Raw genomic sequence first — 16004 nt, forward strand, 5'->3', positions numbered from 1 at the left:
GAAAATATTTACAAAATAGTTTTAAATACATAAAACTACAAATAGTAATTATTGAATTATTACATTAGCTTATAGCTTTTATGAATGCATTAAAAAATTTTGTTTCACACAATGGAGCGACACCATTTAAAGTGTTTCCATCACCCTGAAGGCTGGTAAAAATATATTACATTAAAATCATACACAAGTACGTTACTATCTGTGTATGGCAGTCTTTCGGGGCATGGAAACAGTTACTTTTCTTGGTGGTGAATCTTCACTGTCTGAAACAAAAACGTTTAATGCATTCAGAAAAGCTATTAACATATATCTATATATATATTTTAATATATTACCTAGCAAAATATATTACCTAGTAAATAAGATTATTTGTTCCATTAAGCCAATCATGTTTCATTTTTTTAACAATTATTTTGAATAACTCTAAACATTCATTCCTACATACCTCCATCCACATCATTTGGATGGAGGATTTGGATCATCTTCTGTATTTTACTGCCCTATGGTGATAACTTGTGTCTGTGTCACTTTCCATATTCGACGTTTCTTCTGCCTTTTTAAGGTGTTTTAGGGCAAGTTCCCAAGTACCTATAATAAAAATTAGAGTATATATAATTCATTATTACGAAACTTTGTATAACATCAAAACATTGAGAAATTTTTGATTTAACCATATGAATCAATGCTTGTATTTAATTACTATCAATGGAATAAATCTTGCTGATGTTGAAACGTCTCCATTTTGATGGGTCTGGTATTTCTCCTCTTTTGGCTTTCGATGATTGGTTTTCACGTGGCCAATAGCCCACGTTTGATCCCTGGAAAGGGGACATATATTTGTAAATATATGTATATGTAAATGTATGTCTCATAAATCGAGGCCCCACTGTATTTCATATATTATATACATATATATCTCTAAATCTATCAACATATATCATATACACATATTTTAAATACTAATGTTTTAATTTTGCAAATAAACAATATATATATATATTGACTTACATCAGATGCACTAAACATCCATTTGATATGGATGATTGACAATTCTCCTTCTTCATCTTCCACAACGATGTATTTATTTTCAGATTCAGCCATCTACAAATTTAAACTGATTAGGGACATTTTCTGCAGCACATTATCAGTGTCTAAGAAAATAAGCAGTCACTAATTTTATATAGTACTAAACAACAATGTTAACCTTAATTCTAATATGTTATGATGGTGAACAATACTTTTTACTAAAGTTAAAAGTTTGCAATGTAAGCAAAGAGTATTCCTACAGCTTGCACAAGAATCAAAAACAATCACAAGAAACTTACTAGTCATAAATCATGTAGTATTGACAAGAAGATATAAGTACTTTCTGTTTTCTTGATTAACATTCCTCTGGTTGATGTGTTAATCCTATACACTTTTTTTAAAAAGTCCTTACGTGGATTAACATTGAAGGCCCCAAATATTCTTGAATCACAAGGACTAGTAAATATTGGGCTTTGAAAAGGATATACCCTAACAATGAAGTAATTTTCTTCACTTCTTCGGCTGTGTACAGTCCTTAACACTTCACAGCAATTATATCCAGGTAACGAATATACATTGTTAGGAAATTTATGAGAAATTTTATTATCTGGAGATGTTTTATAAATCATGGTATTTTCAGCCTCCTTTATTCTTTTTGTAATTTGGACAATTGGATTTTTACTTGATCTGACCATCTTTTTCAGCTGATGCAAATAATTTTCAAATGGAAAAGCTGAACAACTGTCAAGAGTACCATGTTCCTCAGCATCTGCTGTTAGGTGAATCAAACTGTGAACATTGTAGACTAGAAAATCTTTCCCATACAGATCACCACACCTTGATACAAAATTCAGCAAAAGGTCATGAGCATATTTGCCGTATTTTAAGGACATACATGTGGGCGAAACAAGAAAACTTATACCAACACTGAGAGTAAGGAAATGATCATACATCTCTTGGGGTAGAATACCTTTCAATACAAGCTTTCCTGTGTAGAGAAGAAACTGTCTGTATTCAGTTGCCTTCCATCTGTCAATTTCTTCCAAACCTCGTGGTTTACGTGCAAAAATATTGGGCACAAAATCTTTTATGTTCACCAATCTAGCACTAATTTCAGAAATCTGGCGGCTACATAATTTAAATGTGTTTTTCCGTATCCAGGTGACAAGAAGTCGCTTCATAACACCAAGGCACACCTGGTGCATATAGTCAATGGGAAACGCTGCAATTAAGTCTATGTTCAAGAAACAGAATGGTGATTTACCATGATGATGTTGCGAGTTAGATTGATTACGGAAGCGTGTGTCTGTTCTAATGGTTAAATTTGTTACTTCTGGATATGTCATTTTCCCCATCCAAGTACCTTTCTGTTCACATTTGTCACAGCCATAATAACCTGAAAACAGTTTTATGGACTTCACCATAGCCTTAGCAGGTGCATCACAAATTACACATTGTAATTTTATGTTGATAGTTTTGTTACCATACTGAATCCCATGCAACAAAAGGTCATCCATATCAGATATAAAATCATATAAGAAATTTAAATCACTTGGCTTAGAACGTCCATACATGAGGACAACTGGAAAGACTTTCAAAGGTGTAATATTCATTACTGCACAGAGAACTGGCCACAAAGCATCATTTTTGCTTCTAAATATAGGAAGGCCATCAATGTTACATGACAATAATAATTGTCTCAGTCCTTTTATAGTTGCTTTTGGATATCTACTTATGTTTTTTAACAGTTCATCTTTTAACCCAAAGTAGACATATTTCATTCCAGATTTTTGCTGAGTTTCTATGTACCTTTCAGAACTGATTAGTGTCCGAGCTGTTTTTGGTAAGTAGTCAATTCCCATTTGCCTCAAAATTTTTAATAATTCATCAACAGCATTGTGTGTAACACCATTCTTGTTTACCCACTGAATTAATAAATTCTGTGGGTAAACAAGTGAATGATGATTATCATGGTCATCATTCTCCTCCTCACTTTGAGAATTAGATAATACATCATGAATATCAGTAAGATTCATGTGTAAATCATCAATTTCAGAGCCTAATCCATACTCTTGATTTGACTCGGCTTCAAAAGAACTAATGTCATTGTCTGACGACTCAATCTCTGAACTTGATGCTGCCTCAGTAAGATTAATGGGTTCACTAGTGTGTACAGCTGTATTTGGATGCATTTTGTGTATACGTTTTAGCCTTCTTGATACTTGCATCCATCTGTTGTTGTATTGGAGTCGCTTTTTTCGCTTATACTCGTACATTCTGTTAAAGAGTGTCAAATTTCTACATTAGACTACCATATTACCTATATTATTGTTAATAATGTATTGACAGATGCAATATGTATTAAAATTCTAAAAATAAGTCATTCATTATATACAATGTGTGATAATTAAAGCTGGTGCATATAACATCCTTGTCAGGCACATGCAAAAGTGAACACTTCCAGAATTGGAGACATGCAGAAATGTAACATATGGAAATAGAGGCATGCCAAAACAAAGACATGCATAAATTCAAATTCTTATCAAAATAATTTCTAGTGATTATTATATAAATTATTCCATCAGTACTAGATCAAATATTCAATACCATCCTCCCATTGGAAAGAGTAATCATGTCCTGTTGGACATTAATTATATGTTGAGATATAATCTAAAAGAAAATAGGGACATTGAAATTGTTGTTAAACTCTATTTCAATAAAGGACACTATAGGGAACCTAGAACCCTGTATTACAAGTGTAAGTGATAATTTTGGAAAATTTAATTAAAGCTAATTGTGTAGGACACCTGGAGATATGGTGCCCATATCTAAAGAATCACATCAACTGGTAAAGGTATAGACTTGCCAATAAGTGGCTCCCAGGTTAGAGGCATAAAATGCCAAAACTAGATGGTAGAATAAAAAGAAGATATTGTAAAAGGTAACCAAACAAAGATGCCACAGAAATATTAGAAAATTAACTTTCGCAAGCAGCGTGGTAGACATGGTTGGAACAAGTTAGGTGAGAGGGTGGTGGAGGCCAAAACCATAATCATAATCATCTGTATCAAACCTTATTACAGGTAAAACCAGTAGGCAGTCTACTGTATTTTATCAAACCGTTATTAGTATAATAGATCTCGTAATAATTTTGCAAAAATAATGGCATTTACTATTTTTAAAAGATTATTAGCAAATTTACAGAAATGGTGCATTCGGAAGACAAAACCAATTTTTCACTTTTGACAATTGAGCACCTGCTACATCCAGATTCTAGGGAGGAAAGGAAGGACGATCTTACTGGATCCCATAGCCTCTCCGAGGCACAAACCAGGCTTTTACATAACCCCCCCCCCCCCTGCACCCGAGCTTTTTAAAATAGTAAATGCCACTATTTTTGCAAAATTATTACGAGATCTATTATTCTAATAAGAGTTTGATAAAATACAAACCCTGGGGCCATAGAACGGCTATTTAATCCCCTTGAACGGACCTGTGCATGGGCCACTGAGGCATCGAAAAAAAACAGACCGGCTTGGGAAAAAAGCAAAATTGCCGGTCTATGGCCCAGCTGATGGCTGTGCATGAATGGCTAATGGCTAATGGCTGTTAGTTATGGAACTAGGTTAGACTATGTATGTTTAAATCTCTGATTTAAACAGAGCCAGCGTTCAGTCAAATAACTGAATTTATCAAATCTTATCCTTGTATAATATACAAGCTGATGTGAGATCCCTGTCTACAGGTGGACTGGAACTATTATCCAGTAGGCAGTCTACTGTATTTTATCAAACCGTTATTAGTATAATAGATCTCGTAATAATTTTGCAAAAATAATGGCATTTACTATTTTTAAAAGATTATTAGCAAATTTACAGAAATGGTGCATTCGGAAGACAAAACCAATTTTTCACTTTTGACAATTGAGCACCTGCTACATCCAGATTCTAGGGAGGAAAGGAAGGACGATCTTACTGGATCCCATAGCCTCTCCGAGGCACAAACCAGGCTTTTACATAACCCCCCCCCCCCTGCACCCGAGCTTTTTAAAATAGTAAATGCCACTATTTTTGCAAAATTATTACGAGATCTATTATTCTAATAAGAGTTTGATAAAATACAAACCCTGGGGCCATAGAACGGCTATTTAATCCCCTTGAACGGACCTGTGCATGGGCCACTGAGGCATCGGAAAAAAACAGACCGGCTTGGGAAAAAAGCAAAATTGCCGGTCTATGGCCCAGCTGATGGCTGTGCATGAATGGCTAATGGCTAATGGCTGTTAGTTATGGAACTAGGTTAGACTATGTATGTTTAAATCTCTGATTTAAACAGAGCCAGTGTTCAGTCAAATAACTGAATTTATCAAATCTTATCCTTGTATAATATACAAGCTGATGTGAGATCCCTGTCTACAGGTGGACTGGAACTATTATCCAGTAGGCAGTCTACTGTATTTTATCAAACCGTTATTAGTATAATAGATCTCGTAATATTTTTGCAAAAATAATGGCATTTACTATTTTTAAAAGATTATTAGCAAATTTACAGAAATGGTGCATTCGGAAGACAAAACCAATTTTTCACTTTTGACAATTGAGCACCTGCTACATCCAGATTCTAGGGAGGAAAGGAAGGACGATCTTACTGGATCCCATAGCCTCTCCGAGGCACAAACCAGGCTTTTACATAACCCCCCCCCCCCTGCACCCGAGCTTTTTAAAATAGTAAATGCCACTATTTTTGCAAAATTATTACGAGATCTATTATTCTAATAAGAGTTTGATAAAATACAAACCCTGGGGCCATAGAACGGCTATTTAATCCCCTTGAACGGACCTGTGCATGGGCCACTGAGGCATCGAAAAAAAACAGACCGGCTTGGGAAAAAAGGAAAATTGCCGGTCTATGGCCCAGCTGATGGCTGTGCATGAATGGCTAATGGCTAATGGCTGTTAGTTATGGAACTAGGTTAGACTATGTATGTTTAAATCTCTGATTTAAACAGAGCCAGTGTTCAGTCAAATAACTGAATTTATCAAATCTTATCCTTGTATAATATACAAGCTGATGTGAGATCCCTGTCTACAGGTGGACTGGAACTATTATCCAGTAGGCAGTCTACTGTATTTTATCAAACCGTTATTAGTATAATAGATCTCGTAATAATTTTGCAAAAATAATGGCATTTACTATTTTTAAAAGATTATTAGCAAATTTACAGAAATGGTGCATTCGGAAGACAAAACCAATTTTTCACTTTTGACAATTGAGCACCTGCTACATCCAGATTCTAGGGAGGAAAGGAAGGACGATCTTACTGGATCCCATAGCCTCTCCGAGGCACAAACCAGGCTTTTACATAACCCCCCCCCCCTGCACCCGAGCTTTTTAAAATAGTAAATGCCACTATTTTTGCAAAATTATTACGAGATCTATTATTCTAATAAGAGTTTGATAAAATACAAACCCTGGGGCCATAGAACGGCTATTTAATCCCCTTGAACGGACCTGTGCATGGGCCACTGAGGCATCGAAAAAAAACAGACCGGCTTGGGAAAAAAGCAAAATTGCCGGTCTATTGTAGCAACTTCATGGAACTAGAGCAGAGTTAGTTTCCTTCGATCATCTGTGTTGGCCTTGTACAATGCAACCACAAGTTGACATTGAATGTGAATTAACAATGAGACAAGTAAGATTTATACTAATACATTTATACTAACTCTGTTGAGCGTTGACCATTTATACATCAAATCTGTTGATGTGAGCACTTTAGTTTAGTCTGCCGTTTAAAGAAAAAAAGAGCATATCAATGGTATATCACAGAAAACGAATTTATCATAAACTCATGTATTTGTCTTATCATATTGAACTGCATTCATATTTTTAATATATAACAATATGAATATACAAATTTCTGTAAATCCCCTACCTTGTTGGAATCTGTGGAAATGAATGAGCAAATGTGCTGGCTGAAGGCGCTGAAGGAAACCACATTGGTTTCATTTTGGATACAAATGTCCATGGAGATTCAAAATGGAAACCAATTATATAGTTGAACCTGCAGAGACGAGTTTAAGAATCTGTGTTGAGAGTGATGGACACAGCCTTCACAATTATACTTCAGAGAATGTAAACATCTAAGAGTCATTAGAAATATGTGTAGAATAATAAACCCTACATTGTTTGAGTTAGGGAAAACACCATTTGTGATATATAGATACTATAGCTGTTCCTAAAGATTCACCCTTTTTTGCACCAGCAAGATAACATATAAGATTTTAAGAGTTGACGAATGTTAATATTCTTGTTTGATAAACTGTGAACTTGAGACATAGTTAATAAGAACATATTAACACAACAAAATGTTTTCAGAATCTTTAACACCACTTTCCAGCAACTTATATAATTTATATAAATTATTTTAGAGAATAATACATAAATTATATATTTAAACATGATATAGTGTTTAGTGGAATGTATAAGGAGTCAAATTGTGTTAAAAAGAGCAATTTTTAGAAAATTTGGAAAATACTTTTTTCTGTTCAAATTATAACTAAATGGGTTTTAAAGGTTTCACTCAGCCAATATATATCATTCACAATTTATTAATGAATTTTACAAAAAAACACCATAAATTTTATATTTAAACATGTAAAAACTATTTGTTTTACATTTGGAAGAAAATAATTGTAGAAAAACAATTTATAATTAAACCTTTGTGTTTGGATTTTTTGAGTAAAAGTTTCTCAAAGGCTCTCCTGCACCATTCTCAATGCAAATCATTCCCACACCTATGGGAAGAGATAGGCGAACGTTGTGTAGATGATTTGTGTTTGCTGGGATATGTGATTTGGCATTCAAATCTCAGATTTTCGCATAATATTGCATTTTAAGCAAGGTTTCTTGCATTTTGTTTCGTACTAAAAATCATCGAATTCAGCAATATTTTGACGTTTATCATCCCCTTTTCCTTTATAATTTTCAGTTTATTGCTATTAATTCATTAAAAATACGATATAAATGATGCAAACACATAATTGATTAGAAATTAACCTTAAAAACTTCATTTTCAATCATCTATTTGTTTCTCGTTAAAATACTGAGTAAGATATTGGAAAGGGGAAAAGTTTTGTTTTTATTGCATATATCAACGTTTCAGCTGGATTAGAACGGTTTTACGTGTACATCTTTTATCGGTAATATAAACTGAAAATCAGGAACATTTTAGTTAATTCTAATGAAAACACATTGATTTTTATCATTTGTTTTTGAAACAACATTGTCTTATGTCTTTTCTAGGATCTAAATAATACGAAACCTCGCTCTATGATTTGAAGTTAAAATCCTCAAATATGGTAATAGAGTGACTTTTTTCACGTTATTCATGTAGTGTGATTTTACGTATATATATTCGTTTTTACCAATATTTCGATACTACTTCATGTTTTCTCACGATATGTGATTTCGCCTTCAAATCTCAGAAGCAAGTTTTCTTGCATTTTGTTTTGTACTAAAAATCATCGAATTTAGCAATATTTTGAACTTTATTATCCCCTTTTCCTTTATGTGATTTAAACAAACGTAACGTCGCTCTATGAATCGAAGTTAAAATCCTCAAATTTAGTATAATAATGACTTTTTTCACGTTTTTCATGTAGTTTGATATTACGTAAATATATTCATTTTTACCAATATTTCGATACTATTTCATGTAGTATAACGATATGTGATTTGGACTTCAAATCTCAGATTTTCGCATAATATTGCATTTTAAGCAAGGTTTTTTCCATTTTGTTTCGGACTAAAAATCATCGAATTCAGCAATATTTTGACGTTTATCATCCCCTTTTCGTTTATGTGATATAAACAAAATATCAGCGAATTAGGCAATATTTTGCTGTTTTTCCACGTTTTTGTGAATTTTCAGTTTATTGCTATTAATTCATTAAAAATACGATAAAAATGATGCAAACACATAATTGATTAGAAATTAACCTTAAAAACTTCATTTTCAATCATCTATTTGTTTCTCGTTAAAATACTGAGTAAGATATTGGAAAGGGGAAAAGTTTTGTTTTTATTGCATATATCGACGTTTCAGCCGGATTAGAACGGTTTTACGTGTACATCTTTTATCGGTAATATAAACGGAAATCAGGAACATTTTAGTTAATTCTAATGAAAACACATTGATTTTTATCATTTGTATTTGAAACAACATTGTCATTGTCTTTTCTTGGATCTAAATAATACGAAACCTCGCTCTATGATTTGAAGTTAAAATCCTCAAATATGGTAATATAGTGACTTTTTTCACATTATTCATGAAGTGTGATTTTACGTATATATATTCGTTTTTACCAATATTACGATACTACTTCATGTTTTCTCACGATATGTGATTTGGCCTTCAAATCTCAGAATTTCGCAAATTTTGCATCTATAAGCAAGTTTTCTTGCATTATGTTTTGTACTAAAAATCATCGAATTTAGCAATATTTTGACCTTTATTATCCCCTTTTCCTTTATGTGATTTAAACAAAATATCATCGAATTAGGCAATATTTTGCCGTTTTTCCACGTTTTTTGTGAATTTTCAGTTTATTGTTATTTATTCATTATATATACGATAAAAATTATGCAAACACATAATTGATCAGAAAATAACCTTAAATACTTCATTTTCAATCATCTATTTTTTTCTCGTTAAAATACTGAGTAAGATATTGAAAAGGGGAGAAGTTCTGTTTTTATTGCATATATCGACGTTTCAGCCGGATTCGAATGGTTTTACGTGTACATCTTCCATCGGTAATATAAACCGAAAATCAGGAACATTTTAGTTAATTCTAATGAAAACACATTGATTTACCATTTGTGTTAGAAGAAACATCTTTATACGTCTTTTCTAGGGTCTAAAAATTACGTAACGTCACTCTATGATTCGAAGTTAAAATCCTAAATTTGGTATAAAAGTGACTTTTTTCACGTTTTTCATGTAGTTTGATATTACGTAAATATATTCATTTTTACCAATATTTCGATACTATTTCATGTAGTATCACGATATGTGATTTGGCCTTCAAATCTCAGATTTTCGCATAATATTGCATTTTAAGCAAGGTTTCTTGCATTTTGTTTCGTACTAAAAATCATCGAATTCAGCAATATTTTGACGTTTATCATCCCCTTTTCCTTTATGTGATATAAACAAAATATCATCGAATTAGGCAATATTTTGCTGTTTTTCCACGTTTTTGTGAATTTTCAGTTTATTGCTATTAATTCATTAAAAATACGATATAAATGATGCAAACACATAATTGATTAGAAATTAACCTTAAAAACTTCATTTTCAATCATCTATTTGTTTCTCGTTAAAATACTGAGTAAGATATTGGAAAGGGGAAAAGTTCTGTTTTTATTGCATATATCGACGTTTCAGCCGGATTAGAACGGTTTTACGTGTACATCTTCCATCGGTAATATAAACCGAAAATCAGGAACATTTTAGTTAATTTTAATGGAAACACATTGATTTTTATCATTGGTATAGAAGAAACATTTTTATACGTCTTTTCTAGGGTCTAAAAAATACGTAACGTCGCTCTATGATTCGAAGTTAAAATCCTCAAATTTGGTATAATAATGACTTTTTTCACGTTTTTCATGTATTTGATATTACGTAAATATATTCATTTTTACCAATATTTCGATACTACTTCATGTAGTATCACGATATGTGATTTGGCCATGAAATCTCAGATTTTCGCATAATATTGCATTTTAAGCAAGGTTTCTTGCATTTTGTTTCGGACTAAAAATCATCGAATTCAGCAATATTTTAACGTTTATCTTTAACCCTTTTCCTTTATGTGATATAAACAAAATATCAGCGAATTAGGCAATATTTTGCTGTTTTTCCACGTTTTTGTGAATTTTCAGTTTATTGCGATTAATTCATTAAATATACAATAAAAATGTTGCAAACACATAATTGATTAGAAATTAACCTTAACAACTTACATATATCGACGTCGACATATTACATATATCGACGTTTCAGCCGGATTAGAACGGTTTTACGTGTACATCTTTTATCGGTAATATAAACTGAAAATCAGGAACATTTTAGTTAATGATGATGCAAACACATAATTGATTAGAAATAACCTTAAAAACTTGATTTTCAATCATCTATTTGTTTCTCGTTAAAATACTGAGTAAGATATTGGAAAGGGGAAAAGTTAGTTTTTTATTACAAATATCGACGTTTCAGCCGGATTAGAACGGTTTTACGTGTACATCTTTTATCGGTAATATAAACTGAAAATCAGGAACATTTTAGTTAATTCTAATGAAAACACATTGATTTTTATCATTTGTATTTGAAACAACATTGTCATTGTCTTTTCTTGGATCTAAATAATACGAAACCTCGCTCTATGATTTGAAGTTAAAATCCTCAAATACGGTAATATAGTGACTTTTTTCACATTATTCATGAAGTGTGATTTTACGTATATATATTCGTTTTTACCAATATTACGATACTACTTCATGTTTTCTCACGATATGTGATTTGGCCTTCAAATCTCAGAATTTCGCAAATTTTGCATCTATAAGCAAGTTTTCTTGCATTATGTTTTGTACTAAAAATCAGCGAATTTAGCAATATTTTGACCTTTATTATCCCCTTTCCCTTTATGTGATTTAAACAAAATATCATCGAATTAGGCAATATTTTGCCGTTTTTTCCACGTTTTTTGTGAATTTTCAGTTTATTGTTATTTATTCATTATATATACGATAAAAATTATGCAAACACATAATTGATCAGAAAATAACCTTAAATACTTCATTTTCAATCATCTATTTTTTTCTCGTTAAAATACTGAATAAGATATTGAAAAGGGGAGAAGTTCTGTTTTTATTGCATATATCGACGTTTCAGCCGGATTCGAATGGTTTTACGTGTACATCTTCCATCGGTAATATAAACCGAAAATCAGGAACATTTTAGTTAATTCTAATGCAAACACATTGATTTACCATTTGTGTTAGAAGAAACATCTTTATACGTCTTTTCTAGGGTCTAAAAATTACGTAACGTCACTCTATGATTCGAAGTTAAAATCCTAAATTTGGTATAAAAGTGACTTTTTTCACGTTTTTCATGTAGTTTGATATTACGTAAATATATTCATTTTTACCAATATTTCGATACTATTTCATGTAGTATCACGATATGTGATTTGGCCTTCAAATCTCAGATTTTCGCATAATATTGCATTTTAAGCAAGGTTTCTTGCATTTTGTTTCGTACTAAAAATCATCGAATTCAGCAATATTTTGACGTTTATCATCCCCTTTTCCTTTATGTGATATAAACAAAATATCATCGAATTAGGCAATATTTTGCTGTTTTTCCACGTTTTTGTGAATTTTCAGTTTATTGCTATTAATTCATTAAAAATACGATATAAATGATGCAAACACATAATTGATTAGAAATTAACCTTAAAAACTTCATTTTCAATCATCTATTTGTTTCTCGTTAAAATACTGAGTAAGATATTGGAAAGGGGAAAAGTTTTGTTTTTATTGCATATATCGACGTTTCAGCTGGATTAGAACGGTTTTACGTGTACATCTTTTATCGGTAATATAAACTGAAAATCAGGAACATTTTAGTTAATTCTAATGAAAACACATTGATTTTTATCATTTGTATTTGAAACAACATTGTCATTGTCTTTTCTTGGATCTAAATAATACGAAACCTCGCTCTATGATTTGAAGTTAAAATCCTCAAATATGGTAATAGAGTGACTTTTTTCACGTTATTCATGTAGTGTGATTTTACGTATATATATTCGTTTTTACCAATATTTCGATACTACTTCATGTTTTCTCACGATATGTGATTTCGCCTTCAAATCTCAGAATTTCGCAAATTTTGCATCTTTAAGCAAGTTTTCTTGCATTTTGTTTTGTACTAAAAATCATCGAATTTAGCAATATTTTGACCTTTATTATCCCCTTTTCCTTCATGTGATTTAAACAAAATATCATCGAATTAGGCAATATTTTGCCGTTTTTTCACGTTTTTGTGAATTTTCAGTTTATTGTTATTAATTCAATATATATACGATAAAAATTATGCAAACACATAATTGGTCAGAAAATAACCTTAAATACTTCGTTTTCAATCATCTATTTTTTTCTCGTTAAAATACTGAGTAAGATATTGAAAAGGGGAGAAGTTCTGTTTTTATTGCATATATCGACGTTTCAGCCGGATTCGAATGGTTTTACGTGTACATCTTCCATCGGTAATATAAACCGAAAATCAGGAACATTTTAGTTAATTTTAATGAAAACACATTGATTTATCATTTGTATTAGAAGAAACATCTTTATACGTCTTTTCTAGGGTCTAAAAAATACGTAACGTCGCTCTATGATTCGAAGTTAAAATCCTCAAATTTGGTATAATAATGACTTTTTTCACGTTTTTCATGTAGTTTGATATTACGTAAATATATTAATTTTTACCAATATTTCGATACTATTTCATGTAGTATCACGATATGTGATTTGGCCTTCAAATCTCAGATTTTCGCATAATATTGCATTTTAAGCACGGTTTCTTGCATTTTGTTTCGTACTAAAAATCATCGAATTCAGCAATATTTTGACGTTTATCATCCCCTTTTCCTTTATGTGATATAAACAAAATATCATCGAATTAGGCAATATTTTGCTGTTTTTCCACGTTTTTGTGCATTTTCAGTTTATTGCTTTTAATTCATTAAATATTCGATAAAAATGATGCAAACACATAATTGATTAGAAATTAACCTTAAAAACTTCATTTTCAATCATCTATTTGTTTCTCGTTAAAATACTGAGTAAGATATTGGAAAGGAGAAAAGTTCTGTTTTTATTGCATATATCGACGTTTCAGCCGGATTACAACGGTTTTACGTGTACATCTTCCATCGGTAATATAAACCGAAAATCAGGAACATTTTAGTTAATTTTAATGGAAACACATTGATTTTTATCATTGGTATAGAAGAAACATTTTTATACGTCTTTTATAGGGTCTAAAAAATACGTAACGTCGCTCTATGATTCGAAGTTAAAATCCTCAAATTTGGTATAATAATGACTTTTTTCACGTTTTTCATGTATTTGATATTACGTAAATATATTCATTTTTACCAATATTTCGATACTACTTCATGTAGTATCACGATATGTGATTTGGCCATCAAATCTCAGATTTTCGCAGAATATTGCATTTTAAGCAAGGTTTCTTGCATTTTGTTTCGGACTAAAAATCATCGAATTCAGCAATATTTTAACGTTGATCATCCCCTTTTCCTTTATGTGATATAAACAAAATATCAGCGAATTAGGCAATATTTTGCTGTTTTTCCACGTTTTTGTGAATTTTCAGTTTATTGCGATTAATTCATTAAATATACGATAAAAATGTTGCAAACACATAATTGATTAGAAATTAACCTTAAAAACTTACATATATCGACGTCGACATATTACATATATCGACGTTTCAGCCGGATTAGAACGGTTTTACGTGTACATCTTTTATCGGTAATATAAACTGAAAATCAGGAACATTTTAGTTAATTCTAATGAAAACACATTGATTTTTATCATTTGTTTTTGAAACAACATTGTCATATGTCTTTTCTTGGATCTAAATAATACGAAACCTCGCTCTATGATTTGAAGTTAAAATCCTCAAATATGGTAATAGAGTGACTTTTTCACGTTATTCATGTAGTGTGATTTTACGTATATATATATTCGTTTTTACCAATGTTTCGATACTACTTCATGTTTTCTCACGATATGTGATTTGGCGTTCAAATCTGAGAATTTCGCAAATTTTGCATCTTTAAGCAAGTTTTCTTGCATTTTGTTTTGTACTAAAAATCATCGAATTTAGCAATATTTTGACGTTTATCATCCCCTTTTCCTTTATGTGATATAAACAAAATATCATCGAATTAGGCAATATTTTGCTGTTTTTCCACGTTTTTGTGAATTTTCAGTTTATTGCTATTAATTCATTAAATATACGATTAAAATGATACAAACACATAATTGATTAGAAATTAACCTTAAACACTTCATTTTCAATCAACTATTTGTTTCTCGTTAAAATACTGAGTAAGATATTGAAAAGGAGAGAAGTTCTGTTTTTATTGCATATATCGACGTTTCAGCCGGATTAGAGCGGTTTTACGTGTACATCTTCCATCGGTAATATAAACGGAAAATCAGAAACATTTTAGTTAATTCTAATGAAAACACATTGATTTTTATGATTTGTATTTGAAACAACATTGTCATATGTCTTTTCTTGGATCTAAATAATACGAAACCTCGCTCTATGATTTGAAGTTAAAATCCTCAAATATGGCAATAGAGTGACTTTTTTCACGTTATTCATGTAGTGTGATTTTACGTATATATATTCGTTTTTACCAATATTTCGATACTACTTCATGTTTTCTCACGATACGTGATTTGGCCTTCAAATCTCAGAATTTCGCAAATTTTGCATCTTTAAGCAAGTTTTCTTGCATTTTGTTTTGTACTAAAAATCATCGAATTCAGCAATATTTTGACGTTTATCATCCCCTTTTCCTTTATGTGATATAAACAAAATATCAGCGAATTAGGCAATATTTTGCTGTTTTTCCACGTTTTTGTGAATTTTCAGTTCATTGTTATTAATTAATTAAATATACGATAAAAATTATGCAAACACATAATTGATCAGAAAATAACCTTAAATACTTTATTTTCAATCATCTATTTGTTTCTCGTTAAAATACTGAGTAAGATATTGAAAAGGAGGAAGTTCTGTTTTTATTGCATATATCGACGTTTCAGCCGGATTAGAACGGTTTTACGTGTACATCTTTCATCGG

At 31.2% G+C, this 16004-nt stretch overlaps 1 long non-coding RNA gene across 1 annotated transcript; it reads right to left on the reverse strand.

Moving 5' to 3' along the window:
• Window positions 1-694: 694 nt before the first annotated feature.
• Window positions 695-1602, reverse strand: LOC123750315 (uncharacterized). Its single transcript, XR_006771994.2, has 3 exons — window positions 1326-1602; window positions 1009-1101; window positions 695-818 (listed from the first exon to the last, which is right to left on the reverse strand). It is a non-coding gene; the product is annotated as an uncharacterized lncRNA (long non-coding RNA).
• Between the last annotated feature and the right edge of the window lie 14402 nt (window positions 1603-16004).

Source organism: Procambarus clarkii, chromosome 30 (assembly GCF_040958095.1).
Source record: "Procambarus clarkii isolate CNS0578487 chromosome 30, FALCON_Pclarkii_2.0, whole genome shotgun sequence".
Lineage (NCBI taxonomy): Eukaryota > Metazoa > Arthropoda > Malacostraca > Decapoda > Cambaridae > Procambarus > Procambarus clarkii.